Here is a 17,309-nt window from a genome sequence, read left to right as displayed (position 1 = left end):
GGAGCCGCCGCTGCCAACGCCGTATTAACCCTTTTGATGCCGCCAGCCCCTTGCGATCGATCAGAAGGCGAGTGAGACAAAGGATAAACACTCCGAGCACAGTCACGTAACTTCCCAAACCAGACAGAAAATCCGTGCCAAATCTAACAAGCCGTTTTTCTCAATGCCATCACAGATAAAATGCACCCGAGTGTTGTGATGTGGATTCTTTCCCCAAGACTTATTTAACTTATTTAACTCAGCCAGACGAACAAAAACACCCCTTAACAATGACAGCTCCATCAAATCTCTGACTGCCAAAGAAGACCAACAGTTTCCCGGAGTTAAGATCAAACATTATCACTCATTTATTATGTTCCTGTCTCAGTCGTTGTAAAGTTCTGGCAGTAAAGTTTGAGTCTAAGTGCTTCTTTCTCTTTAAAATAAGCTTTTAAAAACCATTTTACTCACAACCATAAGAGGTTTCTCGGTCACCAAGATAGAGTAATATTGTTGCACATGTTGATTTACGAATATGAAAGTTTACACCTTATTGTGAAAAGTTTACATCATTTCCAAGCATATTTGAAACAAAGAAACCCTGACATTGCACTGCTACTTTGTAGCAGGTGGTCAAATCCTTTTATTGTCTATATTGTTCACATATTAAGGATAAAAAGTACACAAAAAGTAATAACATTTTCAAAATTACCTTCAATTTCCCGATCATGATGGTCCCAACTGAAGTGTGTCACCTCTTCCACACTGATGTGCAGTGACAGTAAAATGATATTACTGGGCATTGTGAATTTTGCAATTGCCTTCAACTTGAATGCTACAGGTGCTTTACAGAAATCTAAAGGGAGCACATGAAGAATCACAGATTTTGTACTTTTTTTATCGTTTTGACAATTACTATTTTTGCATAATAGTGACAGAAAGCAAAATAAAACTTATTATTCAGTTGTGCATTGCTGTTGGAGTGTATCTGTAGTATATCTGATTCGTGTGCAATACTGAGAACATGCTTCTTTGTCGAAGTGCTGTCATTTGGATGATACATTACACCAGATTGCTTCCTTTAACTTCTTCAAGATGGCCTGTATCCAACCTTCCTCAAATTTATACTATTGAAATTCTTATACATGACTGTGTCACCTCCAACTAGATCATATCAATATTATCTTTGGTGTTCTCTCATTTTTCACTCATTTTATTTGTCCAATTCTCTGTTGCTAATATCCTCTCTTTCAAGAAATCAGATCTACTGATCAACCACATTCACTACATGCACTGTTTCTGTAAATAACATCACATTAAATTGAAAAATTATATCGTTCTCTATTATAGGAATTCTTCTCCTTAATGCCCTATTCTTCTAAATTTAGTATTTTGCATGTCCCCCTGTTCTTGGTAGAAACATGGGCGTAGGAGTGGACCATTCAGCCTGTTGACTCAGCTCTGCAATTTAGTACAATCATGCCTAATTGAATACTTCAATGCCTTTTATCCACACTAAACCTATAATTCTGTGTGCTATTGGTAATCACAAATTTGTCAGTCTCTACCTTAAACATACTCAATGACTGAGTTTTCACAGCTCTCTGGAGTAGAGAATTTCATAAATTTGGTATCTATAGCCACCTTGGCTATTCTGTAGAGAACTCAGTTGCTAAATATTTCCATTTCTCCATCTCTTTACCTTTAAAACCTCCTCAAATCCATTTCTTCAACCTTTCTGGCACAACACATTTTGGTTATATCTATATGTGAGTTTTCTTTAATGCAGCCAAATACTATGCAAATTCAGTTTGCTATTATTGTTCCCCTGATGGACTGAAAACAGTGCCAGAACTTTCCGTTGCATTGGTTGCAGTGGACTCATTCTTTAATAGCAAATAGCTATTGCCATTTATCCAAAGAATTGCAGATAATAAAAGTTATAAACGATCTCAACTATTTTTTCCACATGGCGTTTACTTCTGTCATTGCTGGAGGGGTCCTCTTCATGGTGCTTGCTAACTTGTCTTTGCATACAACTATGGTGATTTGATGTCTGTAAATCTCTGTTACTGTTATCTGTTACTGTTCCCAAGTGAGTTAAAAACTGTCATATTTGTGTCTTGGAAGTTTAAATCATAAATCATGTCAATAAGTAAGGCATCATCTATGCATCTCGTCTGCGTAAGTGAAGTCTACAATGCAGAAGATAATAATTATGCAACATGTTCAATAGTAGATTAAAATGGTGCTAAACTAGTGTTGCATGACATGACTCATATGAGAGATTGCAAGACATCCTGGGTTGCTGGACTCCTCCCACTACTTTGATACCTTTCAATGTAAAGTACACAGAAATAAGTACTGCTCCTGCAATAATTCCTTGCTGGAAACAAACTGTCTCTATATACTAGATCTGGCTCTATATACTCTATATACTAGATCTGGCTGTGTCCTGAATGGTTCTGAGAAACCATCAGCTCTGGTAAGTGTTGTTGACTATGAGTGAATCTTAACTTTATGCTTCCTGTATTCATTACTTTGCATGTCTGCTCTAGTATATTTATTTGTACTGGTGCTTTGTTCAACTAAGTGCAGCAATGGTTGATGCTAAGGTATGTGGCACTGATTGGGTGTGACTGAAGGCCTTCTGCATTCTTCTTGTCTTGAGAAGAATGTAAATGGTACATTATTGGGCTGTTGATTCCCAGTTGTTGAACATTTTCAAATCAAAGGTTTGGATACTAAGGGAATTGAGGGATGTGAATAATGTGGAAGATGGAATTGAAGTGGAAGATCAGCCATGATTGTACTGGTGGAAGAACAAATTCAAACATCTGAATATCTTACACCTGTTCTTGTTTTCTATGTTCTTATATTTTAAATACCTTAATTTGGAAACTAAGATCATGTTATGTATCAACATGTTCTTGTTCACCAGCTGTATAGACATGTTGATTTGTCAGATGTATATAGTAAAACACTATCTATTTTCCATCGTCTCAATATCTTTAAAACTCTACTTAAATAAATCAGTAATAGGAATGTCGATTAATGTAGTGGAAACTAACACCTTACATATTGTGATTCCCTCATACATGTATGAGTTTTGCCCTTTAACATAAGAGCAGTAGCGTTTGTGATACAGTGATTTGATCCCTTGGAAGATCTTAACCTCCCTGTTCCCATCATCATGTCTGTTGAATTGTGACTTAACTCCTTTCACTTCATGTAATGCTTTAGTTTTCATTTTTCTGTGTCGGTATAGCATTTTCCACTGCAACTAGTGGATGATTGATGAAAACTCCAGTGTAAATAGGAAGTGAGATTGGGAGAACTATGTGGAAACTTCTACTGAATATACTTACAGTAATGCTCACTTATTTCCTTTATGCACTTTCTTAAAGTATGCAGTTCTCTGAATGCTTGAGGAAGAGGCAGTTCCGTTAGTGACATTTCTATGTGGGGCTGTCCACCATTGTTTTAATTAGTTCTAATAGTGTTTAAATTAGTTCTGATTAAGAGTCACCCGACTCAAAATCTTAATGCTGTTTTCTCCACACAGATGCTGCCAGATTTGCTGAATTCCTTCAGCAATTGCTGTTATTGTTTTAAAGATACTTGTCTTACTCCAGGAAATAAAGTAACAGCACTTGCTGGGGTTTACAGTTAAACTAGCTTTTCACATTTGTTATTTTCACCTTAAATTTCATACGTTATAGCTAGATTCATTTTTTTGGTAGTTATACCTTTTAAGTGAAGAATTAGCTGCTTAGGAAATATTTCTTTCATAATAGAAGCAACATAATTGGCAATCAGATTTTCATTAACTTATTTGAAGTTCTTTCCTGTTTTGTTAATTACTTTGAAATATGCATTTCACTAATTTTTAATTCGAAGATGAAAATCAAGCTTTTTGTTCTGAAAAAAGGTCACACCACTGAGCCTTGTTTTTTTTTAAAAATCATAATCATTTAAAATATTCTATGTCAATTTTTTGTCTAAATTTTGACTGTGGTATACTTGTATGGAATGTACAGATTATCAGGAATGTTGTGATGCTATATTGTAGCAACATGTATAAGTGCTAGTTATGGCATTAATGAATGTTACAACCTGACTTATATGGAGGGTTGTTAGCTAATTAAAACCACAGGCAGCCAAATGCTTGGTTCATCCCATGAAAAATATGATGTAATAATCATTATCCCTTCTAGTAGAATATAGGCAGGCATCCAAGGAATGTGGCCTATGTAACACATTCGTGTCTCACTGTCTTATCCAGATTACACCTGTTATTTTGTTATCATCATTTTCTTTGTATAAACACAATATAATCTGAATTTTTGTGCCCTGATTTACCAGTCTAACAATGAATTTTTGCATTGTGTATAGCAGTAGATAAAGTAAATATGTTCTTATAGAGTATTGCATGATGTGCTTCGGATTTATATACCATATCCCATATTAGACTGCATCTTACTGCAGAGAACATTAAATTCTGATTTTAATTGGACCATGGTTCAGCACAGTAGCAGGCTTCCATGGCATTGTAGAAATAACATACAGGACTGTTTTCTCTGACTCACATTTCAATATAAGTAGTCCACTACCTTGCTTAACAAGAATCAATCTACTTTTGCCTTAAGAATATTCAAGGACTCTGCTTTGATCACCTTTTTTGGCATGAGTTTCAAAGATTCACAGCCGCTAAAATAAAAAAAATGCCTCATCACTGTTTTAAATGGGTGACCCTCAATTTTTTAAATAGTGTCACCTAGTTCTAGATTCTCTGATAAGAAGAAACATCCTCTCCACATCTGCTCTGTCAAGACTACTCAGGATTTATATGCTTGAATCAAGTCTTTTCTGAACTTCAGCAAGTACAAGCCTAGCCAGTCTAATTTTTCCTCAGTAGAACATCCATCCGCCATTCCAGGTATTAGAATGGTAAAGCTTCTTTGAACTGTCTCCAATACATTTAAACTCTTCCTTGAATAAGGTGACTATTACTGTGCACATTGTTTTAGACACAGTCGTATCACTGCACAGTGTAACTGGGGCATAATATCCCTATTTTTGGTTTTCAATTCCTCTTGCAATAAATGATACCATTCTATTAGCTTTTCTAATTACTTACTCTATCTGCATACTGACCTCTGCAATTTGCGCACAAGGATACATAAATTCCTCTGCATCTTAAAGATCTGTAATCTTTCACTGTTTAGATAATATGTGTCCCTTTAGCTTTAATTAATAACTTCTTCTTACCAATATGGATAATTCCACACTTCCCCAAATTATACTCCTTTTGCCATATATTTGTCCACTCAATTAACCTTTTAAAAATTTTTTTAAAGAAGATTGGCTAATTAATAGTAGAGTCAAAAGTGAGGACTGCAGATGCTGGAGATTAGAGTGGTGCTGGAAATGCACAAAGGTCAGGCAGCATCCGAGGAGCAGGAAAATCAACGTTTTGGGCAGGAGCCCTTCATCAGGAGCCCTTCATTCCTGAAACATCGATTTTCCTGCTCCTTGGATGCTGCCTGACCTGCTATGCATTTCCAGCACCACTCTAATCTTAATTAATAGATACGTGGGACATTTTCAAGATGGCAACCTGTGACGAATGGAATACCTCAGGGATCAGCACTGGGGCCACAATTAATTAAAATATATAATAATGATTTGGATGAGAAACTCTAGCCAAGTTTGTAGATGACATAAAATAAATGGTAAGGCAATTGTTAAAGATAACAAAGTGTCTTGCAGAGAGATATAGACAAGTGAGTGGGCAAAGAACTTGAGAGATTGCATAGAATTTAAAGTTATGCACTTTGACAGGAAGAACAAAAGTGCTGAATATTATTTAAATGGAGAAAGACTGCAGAAAGCTCCAGCATAGAGGGTTTGGAATCCTTTTGCATAATTCACAAGAAGCTACTGTAAATTTTCAGCATGTAATAGTGAAGGCAAATGAAATGTTGGTCTTTATTTCAAAGGCAATAGAGTATAAAAGTAAGGAGGTTTTTCTAAAACTGTAGAAGGCACTGGTTAGGCCAAAACTGGAGTACTGTGAAAAGTTTAGTTCTACTTATTGAAAGAAAGATATACGGGCATTGGAAGTAGTCCAGAGAACGTTCACTAGGTTGATTGTACATATGAAAGGACTGCCTTAGGAGGAGAACTTGAGTAGGTTGGGGTTCTACTCTTTTGAGTCTAGAAGAATGAGAAATGGCCTTAATGAAACAAAATTCTTAGGGGACTTGACATATGAAAAAGTTGCTCCCCATTGTAGGCGAGTCTAGGACCAGAGGATAAATGGTCACACATTTAAGACAGAGATGAGGATGAATTTTATTTTCTCAGAGGGTTGTAAATCTGTGGAATTCTTTATGACAGAGGATTGTAAACATTGATTCATTAATTATATGAATGCTGAGACAGACCTTTTTTTTAACCAGTAAGAGAATCAAGGGTTATGATGAAAAGGCAGAGAAATGGTGTTGAGGATTATCAAATCAGTCATAAACTCATTGAATGATGGCAAAACAGATTTGATGGGCTAAATGGCTTACTTCTGTTCTTGGTCTTATGGGTTAAGGAAGATAAAATCAGCTAAGTTATCCACTCTCAATCACTTGCAGCTAGGACGGTTTTAATGTGGACGTCAGTTTACAATATTAGGTTCAGCTGTAATAACATGTCTGAATGGATTGGTTAGAAAATACCAATACCATCAAATTATGATCAAAAAGTGTTCTAACATTCACTGCTAATGCTCACAGATGCAAAATAGCCGTGTGGGCAATCTCCTGGAAGATCAATATCAAGGCATGGTATTCTTATAGGAGAGAAGTCTTGGGTGGGATAATTGGTGGAGAAAAGATATGAAGAATCAAATACACATTTGCACCCATTAATTTAGTATAATTGCCTCATAATCTCAAATGTCTACAGTTTGGGATTTGCATTCTATCTATATGATTATTTCCAAACATGAACTCTTTTTTACAGTGATGTGTTTTTGAATAATTATAAACATATCTGCTTCTCTGCAAAGAGTTGGAAAGCAATTTACTACAGGTTTATGCTGATTACTACTGCAAATCAGCTTGGGCAGAATGAAAGTAAAAATAAAATGATTTTCGATCACCCACATGTGGAAGTAATACAACCAGGCACAAGTTGTTACCATAATTGGGTTTCTGACTGTGATGACACTTGGCTTCAGAAAAGTCCAGCAAATTGAAATGTGCTAAGTTTACATGTATATCAAGTTTAACAGTAAAGTATTTCTTTATAAAAATACCTGAGTAGCAACATTTCACTTCCTAGAATAAACATTTCTATTTTTGAAATTAAAAAAACTAATTATTGGAGTCAATAGTTGGTTTGGCAGCATCTATGGAGAGAGGAACAGAATTAATGTTTTGAGTCCAATGTGATGTTACTTCAGTACTATAGAGAGGTGGAAATGTGATGGGTTATATGGATGAAGAGCGAGTCTAACAAGTGAGAAGGTCAGAAAAATGGTAGAGGGCAAATCAGATTAGAGATGAAATGTGTCATAGAACAAAAGGCAAAGGGAATATTACTTGTTGTAGAGAAGAAATGAAGTACAGTCTAGAATAGGTGTTAATAGCAGGATAAAGGTCAGCTCTGATTAAAAGCAAAAACATGAAAATAGGATACAGATACTGGGGGAAAAAAATCAAAATGGAAGACAAGAGTTCATGGTCTGAAGTTTTTTAAATTGAATGTTGCATTCAGAAAGCTAGAAAATGCCTAAAAGAAAATCGGTGCTATTCCTCCAGTTTGCATTAGGTTTTAGTGGGACACTGCAGTGGACCGAGGCCAAAAATGTGAACATCAGAGCAAGATGGTGTACTGAAATGGCAAGATCAGAGCCATGCCTGCAGAATAAGTGGAATTATTCCACAAAGTAGTCTCCCAGTCTGTCTCCAGTGTAGATAAACACCCTTCCGAACAGTATAGTGGTTGTCCCTGTACAGGAATTCCAGCCTCTGTCGAGGAAAGAACAAGAGCCGGAAGTGCTTTATGCAAGATAGCATTATCATATTGGGTGCAACAGAAATGGAGGACTGAATCTTACATTTTTTTTTGGTGAAGTCCAAGTTGCATAGAATTTTTTGAAGCGTTTCTCACCACAAGTCTGAATGAGTTTTCTTGCCCTATTTTACCAAACTCACTCATTAATTGCCTAACACACCCCCGAAGGCATCTCTCATATCTGTGGTCTGAGGTTGCCACTCAGGCTTTCTCGGCATTTGTGCCTAGCAATGCCCTTCTCTACTTTGTCAGGGTAAGTGCATCATCCTCTCTTCAATACCTTACACTCCACTACAGTACCCTCTCCCATGTTCTATCACTCTCACTATTGCCTGCAACATCTTCTCTCACTTGCTTTCACCCGGTTCAATCCACAACACCACCAACCTTGCATATCCTCTATGCCACCTACTTGCTTGCCCAAGACACCTCCCCACATGCACCAACAGCAATAGCTATGCCACACAATTTTATATTCTGTGTTACCTGTCTATCTCTCATTCCATGAAGGAAACAGACCACAGTCAGACAGAAAGACCCAAAACAAATGATGTGCTACCCGTTATTTGACTCTTCATCTTTTAACATAGAACATAGAACAGCACAGCACAGAACAGGCCCTTCAGCCCACGATGTTGTGCCAACCACTGATCCTCATGTATGCACCCTCAAATTTCTGTGACCATATGCATGTCCAGTAGTCTCTTAAATGTCCCCAATGACCTTGCTTCCACAACTGCTGCTGGCAACACATTCCATGCTCTCACAACTCTCTGTGTAAAGAACCCGCCTCTGACATCCCCTCTATACTTTCCTCCACCAGCTTAAAACTATGACCCCTCGTGTTAGTCATTTCTGCCCTGGGAAATAGTCTCTATCTATGCCTCTCATTATCTTGTATACCTCAATTAAGTCCCCTCTCCTCCTCCTTTTCTCCAATGAAAAAAGTCCGAGCTCAGTCAACCTCTCTTCATAAGATAAGCCCTCATGTCCAGGCAGCATCCTGGTAAACCTCCTCTGAACCCTCTCCAAAGCATCCACATCTTTCCTATAATAGGGCGCCCAGAACTGGACGCAGTATTCCAAGTGCGATCTAACCAAAGTTTTATAGAGCTGCAACAAGATCTCACGACTCTTAAACTCAATTCCCCCGTTAATGAAAGCCAAAACACCATATGCTTCCTTAACAACCCTGTCCACTTGGGTGGCCATTTTAAGGGATCTATGTACCTGCACACCAAGATCCCTCTGTTCCTCCATACTGCCAAGAATCCTATCCTTAATCTTGTACTCAGCTTTCAAATTCGACCTTCCAAAATGCATCACCTCGCATTTATCCAGGTTGAACTCCATCTGCCACCTCTCAGCCCATCTCTGCTTCCTGTCAATGTCCCGCTGCAGCCTACAACAGCCCTCTATACTGTCAACGACACCTCTAACCTTTGTGTCGTCTGCAAACTTGCTGACCCATCCTTCAATCCCCTCATCCAAGTCATTAATAAACATTACAAACAGTAGAGGCCCAAGGACAGAGCCCTGTGGAACATCACTCACCACAGACTTCCAGGCAGAATATTTTCCTTCTACTACCACTCGCTGTCTTCTGTTGGCCAGCCAATTCTGTATCCAGACAGCTAAGTTCCCCTGTATCCCATTCCTCCTGACCTTCTGAATGAGCCTACCATGGGGAACCTTATCAAATGCCTTGCTGAAGTACATATACACCACATCCACAGCTCGACCCTCATCAACTTTTCTAGCCACATCCTCAAAGAACTTGATAAGGTTTGTGAGGCATGACCTGCCCCTCACAAAGCCATGTTGACTGCATTAATCAAGCCATGCTCTTCCAGATGGTCATAAATCCTATCCCTCAGAATCCTTTCTAACACCTTGCAGATGACAGACGTGAGACTTACTGGTCTGTAATTGCCGGGGATTTCCCTACTTCCTTTCTTGAAGAGAGGAAATATGAGGATAGGAACCTGACTTTGACCACCCCAAGCAGGTCCTGAACTGGTATCATAGGCTGTACTTGATTTACTGTGCTGGAAACCCCTGAGCGAAAGCCTGATGACAACTATTACAAGCTTTATTGCTTTGTGTCTTCATTAATCAGCGAGACAAGACAGCAGCAATATGAGCCTGGTATCTCTGGCTGAGGGGCCAAAGTACATAAAGGCAAGGCAGAGCAAGATAATGCATGGCAGAGGTGCTGTGGTCATCCATGTGGGTTCAAAATGAGTGATCACTATGTCAGTGAGCAAAGAGCCCAAATATACAGTCTGGTCCAGTCCATGAGTTGGGTGCATGTCCCTTAGTGCACAGTGTTCTGCTGCAGCATTACAATGTTAATTGCCAGTGCAGCCAATGATACATCAATTAAGTGCAGACGTGTATAAGTGAATAGTTAGTGAACAGGAGATATGCCAACAGGATTTTTAGGGTGGCACATGTTGGATGCCAACATTTATGCACGCGGGGTACTGGTGGCCAATGTCCATACAGCATAGTAAAATAGGTAGAGATCAGTAGGTTTCCAGCATGAAGGTTGTTCAGAGCAAGCTGTGAGCTCAATCTGCCAAGTGCTTGCTCTGATTTCCTTGTCAAGTTTTCCCAATGTCTAGTTTGTTTGGCAAGTTTCATAGTGTGGGAGTTAGAATATTAATAAGGCATATTAACAAGGCATTTAACAATCAATAATGAGTGTTAATTGGCATCTCACTGCTGCCGAGCGAGATTCTTGCCATGCCACTTGTGATAAGCATAAAAGATGGGGTGAAATGATCTCATGTCAAGATGGACTTTGCCATGCTTGTCACCCAATTGTGTCACACATTTCGAGGACACCTAAATCCTGTAGGATTCTGACTGGAGAAACTGAGAAAATGGAATAGAATCCTTACAGGAAGCATGGTGTGAGGACTTGTAGTTGAGATGGCTTTTGGAGTTGGTGAAGTTTTAATAAATATTTATCGATAACCTATTCATCCTTGGAAATGAAGATAGTGAAATCAAATGAAGGTAGGGAGAAGTCAGAGATAGACCAGGTGAAGATGAGAGAAAGATGAAAATTAGAAGCAAACTTTATTCATTTTCCCAGTTCTTGGATGAGAAAATGAAGCAACATTGATTGGGTGCCAGAAAATGTGGGAGGCAACTGTGAGTATGACTGGAACATAAAATATTCCACATATTCTACAAAAACACAGCCATAAATAGGGCCTATTCAGGTATCCATAAGCTTTTATTTGGAGGAAGAAAGACAATTTAAAGGAGACATTGTTCATTGAGAGAACAATCTCAATTTATGCCTCTGATTGTGTTTGAAATCTCCATTCCATTTGGTGCAATGTTGGTTATAAAGAAAGGGTAAAGCAATAGTAATCTTTGCATTCGTTTACTGAATAAAATGTGTTGAAAGTATGAAGGGGCGGCACGGTGGCTCAATGGTTAGCACTGCTGCCTCACAGCACCAGGGTCCCAGGTTTGATTGCAGCTTTGGGTAACTGTGTGGAGTTTGCACATTCTCCCTGTGTGTGCGTGGGTTTCCTCCGGGTGCTCCGGTTTCCTCCTACAGTCCAAAGATGTGCAGGTCAGGTGAATTGGCCATGCTAACTTGCCCACAGTGTTATGTGCATTAGTCAGAGGGAAATGGGTCTGAGTGGGTTACTCTTCGGAGAGTCGGTGTGGACTGGTTGGGCTGAAGGGCCTGTTTCCACACTGTAAGGAATCTAATCAATTAAATGTTCATGCCTTAAAATACAAATGAGAAATAATTAGTGTGATTAGAGATTTCAGTGTGAATTACTGAAATTATATAATTGTTACAAAGTAGGAAGCCACAAGTATGATTAACCTTTTATTAAAAACAATAACAAAATAATTTATCAAAAGAACATTGCCAAATAACCAGTTTTAATATAGAGCTATTTCTCTCTAGTAAGGAAAATCTCTTGAGTTGAACCTTATTCTATGAATAGTTGCTCCCATTTATTTCTAAGTGGTGGATGGCTCAGGTAACTGCAGTGGTGTATGCTCGGGGAACAGGCCAGACCTATGCCACATACAACAATCAAGAGCACCTCATACCTGATGACCAGGATTTTACCTACAATGGAGATGGAGTGGTGCTCCCATCTGCCTTGCCTTGGTGATATGCTCCTCCCAAATTTTGACATATACCCAGCCCCTCTGAATCATATTCCCAGCATCTTCAGTTAATCTGTCCTGAAGGTAAAGAGGATAAAGGATCGCTCAGCCCAGTTCACAAAGAACATGGCCTTGTTCTTGCCTCGACTTACCTTGGCTCCTGAGGCCAGTTTGAACTGGTTGCAGATATTCATGAGTAATTTAAGAGTAAATTGTTTTAGATGTGTTTTTGTGTAAGTCTTTGTTGTTTTTATTTCTGCTGTTATCCCAGCTTTGTAAGGTAAATTCAACACTGAAATAGGTGGAGAAAGAAAGATATGGGGAAAAACTTAAGGAAATGTAAGAATTCTCATTTAAAAATTTTCTAAATGTCCTAAAAGTCAGTTGTAAATATTTGCTATCAACCTGTAGTGATATACTTCTAGAACTAGTGGGCCATCTACACTTTATTCATGAAAATATACCTTTATGCACATACGAAGGTACTAAAACCATCTGGACCGTCTTGGCTGTGGAAAGAAACAAACACATTGGAATTTGACATTCCTCAGGGCTGCAATTGCAAACAAAGGCATTTTTTCCACTCATGCAAGACACAGTTTTCATTCATTTTGAGGCAATGCAAGGGTCTGACAACTAAACGATACTCAATGTACTTTGGCAGAAAGATCTTAGATGGGGGTCTTTCCATAATGTGTCTTGATGGCAGTTGCCACAAGCTTTAGTACATTGCTCAGCATGTAGTTCTGGACCTTGGAATGTGCCAGTCTGGAATACTCGGTTAAGGTCAACTCTTTACACTGGAAGATCAAACATTTCAGGCAGACCAAAGAGTACCTTGCACTGAATTCATCCACCAGACACAGTCGATATTTGTCTCAGTGTGCATCCTGGGGAACAAACTGTAGCGGGTCCTGTGTTGCAGAGCTGTTTGGAATAAACCTCTACGAAACCACTGCATCTCTGTCCAGACTTTCTTTGCAATGGCACATTCCAGAACGAGGTTGTGTTTTGACCCCCACTGCAACCACTTCAAGGGCCGAGGTGAAGAGAGTCTGGGTATCCATGAAAGATTTGATGGTTAGTGTCCTTCTCACCACCAACCAAACAATATCTTGTGCTTGTTGGAAATATCAGGTGATGAGAGAAAGTGAGGGCTGCAGATGCTGGAGATCAGAGCTGAAAATGTGTTGCTGGAAAAGTGCAGCAGGTCAGGCAGCATCCAAGGAACAGGAGAACCGATGTTTCGGGCATAAGCCCTTCTTCAGGAATGAGGAAAGTGTGTCCAGCAGCCTGCTGGACACACTTTCCTCATTCCTGAAGAAGGGCTTATGCCCGAAACGTCGATTCTCCTGTTCCTTCAATATCAGGTGATGAGGATTTCTGCCAAATGACTTTGAAAGTCTGCTCAGGGAACCACATGAGAGAATCAATCTTCTCCTTTTCCTGCAGGATTCTGAGGATGCTACATGCTGACCACTTTCTGATGGACTTGTGGTTAAGTATTTTCCTTTGTAAATTTTTTCCACGAAGGACAGGTGATACAGAATGGTCCAAATCCTTGGAGTGTTCCATCGCAACAATGCCAGACCAATCCTTATCATCAGGGACAGATAGAACCTCAGGATGTAGTCACACTTGGTGTATGTATGCGAGAGTCAATGCACAGCTTGATGCAGCCACACACAAATATGGCCATCAGGATGAGGGCAGCATCAGGTATGTCCTTTCCCCTTTATCTAGAGCTTTGTACATGGGTGTCCCTGTCGACATGGCCTCTCTTTGACCTCCAGATGAAGTGGTGGATGGCTCAGGTAACTGCAGTGGTGTATGCTCGGGGAACAGGCCAGACCTATGCCACATACAACAATCAAGAGCACCTCATACCTGATGACCAGGATTTTACCTACAATGGAGATGGAGTGGTGCTCCCATCTGCCTTGCCTTGGTGATATGCTCCTCCCAAATTTTGACATATACCCAGCCCCTCTGAATCATATTCCCAGCATCTTCAGTTAATCTGTCCTGAAGGTAAAGAGGATAAAGGATCGCTCAGCCCAGTTCACAAAGAACATGGCCTTGTTCTTGCCTCGACTTACCTTGGCTCCTGAGGCCAGTTTGAACTGGTTGCAGATATTCATGAGTCTGTGCACTGCCAGCAGATCCAAGGAGAAAATGGCAACATCATCCATGTACAGGGAGGCTTTGACCTGCAGGCCTTCACTGTGTGGAATAGTCACCTCTCTCAGGCTTATATCCTTCCTGAAGGACTCAGCAAAAGGTTCTTTCCAACACACAAGCAAAGCAAGAGAGAGTGAATAGCCTGGCTCCAGATCTGATTGGAAAACTTTCTGATTCCCATCCATTGATTGAGACTGTGCTAATGATATTAGTATACAGGATTCAGATCTAATCGTGATTCCCTCCCCAAAGCCCATTTTGGAGAGCACAACCCTCATGTAGGGGTATGATATCCTGTCAAAGACCCTTCCATGGTCTGGGCTGATGTGGCAGGTGTCCAACCCCGCCTCCCCCGTCCTGCACCTATCCCTGAAGAGCGCGAGGCTCTCAGAGATTGTCCTGCCCATTCAGCTTTGGTTTTGCTGAGTCACTGATCATAGAGCAGACTTGACTTGATTGGTGATGATTTTAGACAGAATTTTGTAATCCACATTCAACAGTGAAACTGGTTGCCAATTTTTAATCCCTCCCTCTCCTCCTTCTGCTTGTAGAGGGTGATGATACATTTCCTTACATTCCTTTTCACACATGCTACCTGACAGAAGCACACTGTTGTACATCTCCAGCAGAATCTGGCTAATCAAGTCCCACAGAGCTGAATATAATTCTGCTGGAAGATGTGGCTTTCAGGAGTTATATTCTTTTCTATGGACTCGAGGACCTTGGTCAGTTCGTCTAGAGATAATGGCAGTTCCACTCTCTTCTGCATGCTTTCAATTAAGATCTCCATGATAGAGGCCAGGAAGAACTGGAAGACTTTGTTTCATACATTCTGACATAAAAGGATTTGCTGAACCTTAAGATGTCAGACTGAGATGATGCTACAGAGCCATCTTCTTGCTTCAGACAGCCAATCACAGAGTCTCCCTGTGCACCTTCTGTAAGATGAAGTGCGAGCATCCTGCAGACCTTGGACTGAAGACTGTCTTAGAGGCCTCCTAGAATGAGGCTTGTTGGCTCTTCACCTCCTGGAGATCCTCCGTGATATTAAACAGCATCATCTGCAGCACGAGTAGGTTCTGCATTCTTTTCTGGAGTTTGGAAAGTTTTCCCCTTCTCTCTCTTGTCTTCTGAACACCTTTGAGGATAGAGAACCGCTTGATGTTCTCTTTGACAGTTTCCCATCAGTCTTCCGGACACTCAAAGAGGACTTACGAATCTCCAACCTGTGAAATCCGTCTTGAGTTCCTCAATATGTACTGGGACTAACAGTTCAACGTTCAGCTTCCACATTCCCTTGCCACTCCACTGGTTGTCCTGTAAGTTAGAGTTCTCCACAAGGAGGCAGTGGTCAAAGAGAAGCACCAGCTTAACATCAGTAGATCTGATTGAGAATGCTTGGGACAAAACAGGAAATTTATCCATGAGTAGATAAACCTGTCTGGCCGTGATACGTGTATCCATGATGCCCTGTGTCTACAAGGGTGCTGAAGATGTCATACAATATGGCATCTTTTACTGTTTGCATCAGAAATCTGGACATGGTGTCCAGTTTGATTACTGCACACACCTCCCCCCCCTCCCCAACCCCCCATCAGATCATCCATTTGCATAAATGATGCAGTTGAAGTCACTGGCCAGATATTGCAAGCAGGAGTGGGAGCTGCTGAAAGATGGCCAGCTGCTCACTCTTTACTGCTGGCTTATATACATTAATTAGTTTCAGGAGAGTGTGTATGTACAAAATGGCTACTATGACAAGGTGCCCACCCACCACTTAACTTCAGAGAAGTTGAAGTTGTTTCCTTGCAGATGAATACCCAGGTCAGAGGAATGACAATGATTACCCACTGACCAAATTGAAGGTCTGTGGGACCACATGCTTGGCCATTTCCTGTAGGTGCTGAGCTGTGGAATGCAATATGAATTTGGCCACACACGGCAAAATGAAAACAAATCGCATGATGATTTTTATAACAGCAATTTTCAACTCAGTTTTAAAAAATATTTTAGATTACCATACTGTCCAACAGATTCAGTAAAATTCTCCCATAGTCTTGTCACTGGAAGAGCTCCTCTGCATCCCTGTTGTGTGGGTGAACTTCTGCACCCTCACAGGAAGGAGGTAGGTATCCTGTTCCTCTTTGGGGGCATTGTCCCAATGAGGTGTCATCAGGGCAAAGGCTTGAATCCGGTTCCAAATCTGGAAGTGCTATTGACCTGCTCTACTCCTTGGTCAGTGCATTGCAGGCTCCTACTCACTCGGAGTTGTGGCATGGTTGGTACCCTTGGTTCCTGACAACAGGAGGTGAGGTTTTACCGTGCCCATCATGTTAACTGGCATTTCTGGTCAGGGAGTACTCATCTCCTTCCCGCCTTGGTATGTTAACTGTTTTTTTGTTTGTGGCCATCTTTTTGCACGTCGTCATAGTCAGACGAGCTGCTGATCTCTTCTGCCTCTTCTGTTTTGCTGTTTCTCCTCAGCACTTGCTACCCCTGGCTCCATCAATGCCTCCTCATCCATTGACTCCGAATTCTCAGGTGGTAGTTGGTCGTGTGGTTCCCCACTCTATTGTCCTCCTTCACTACTGCTGCACCGCAAGACCTGTTTAAAGGTGGTTGTAATTTATTAACAATTGCTACGTTGTTAAAAGGGTCCTTACATTTTTAGTTAGTACACTTGACTACCTATGATAAGTGTAATGGATAATTAATTTGCAACTGTAGCAATTTAATGAAAACATTGGGATATTAAGCATCATATTCCTTCCTCTGGAAGTACAGAATTTGTGGTTATTCAGAATTTACAGGTTAACTGCTCCTTGCTACAATTGATTGGATTATTTGCATATTAATAAGGGTCTTCATCATTTAAACACCTTTTTTCAGTAAAATCTGGCTCATTCACAATTTGGACAAGGGCA

This window comes from Chiloscyllium plagiosum, unplaced genomic scaffold, assembly GCF_037043375.1.
Source record: "Chiloscyllium plagiosum isolate Xiang-an unplaced genomic scaffold, Cpla_swu_hap1 HiC_scaffold_25, whole genome shotgun sequence".
In the NCBI taxonomy this organism is placed as follows: Eukaryota; Metazoa; Chordata; class Chondrichthyes; order Orectolobiformes; family Hemiscylliidae; genus Chiloscyllium; species Chiloscyllium plagiosum.
The sequence above is the reverse complement of the archived record's forward strand: the minus strand, read 5'-3'. Positions refer to the sequence as shown.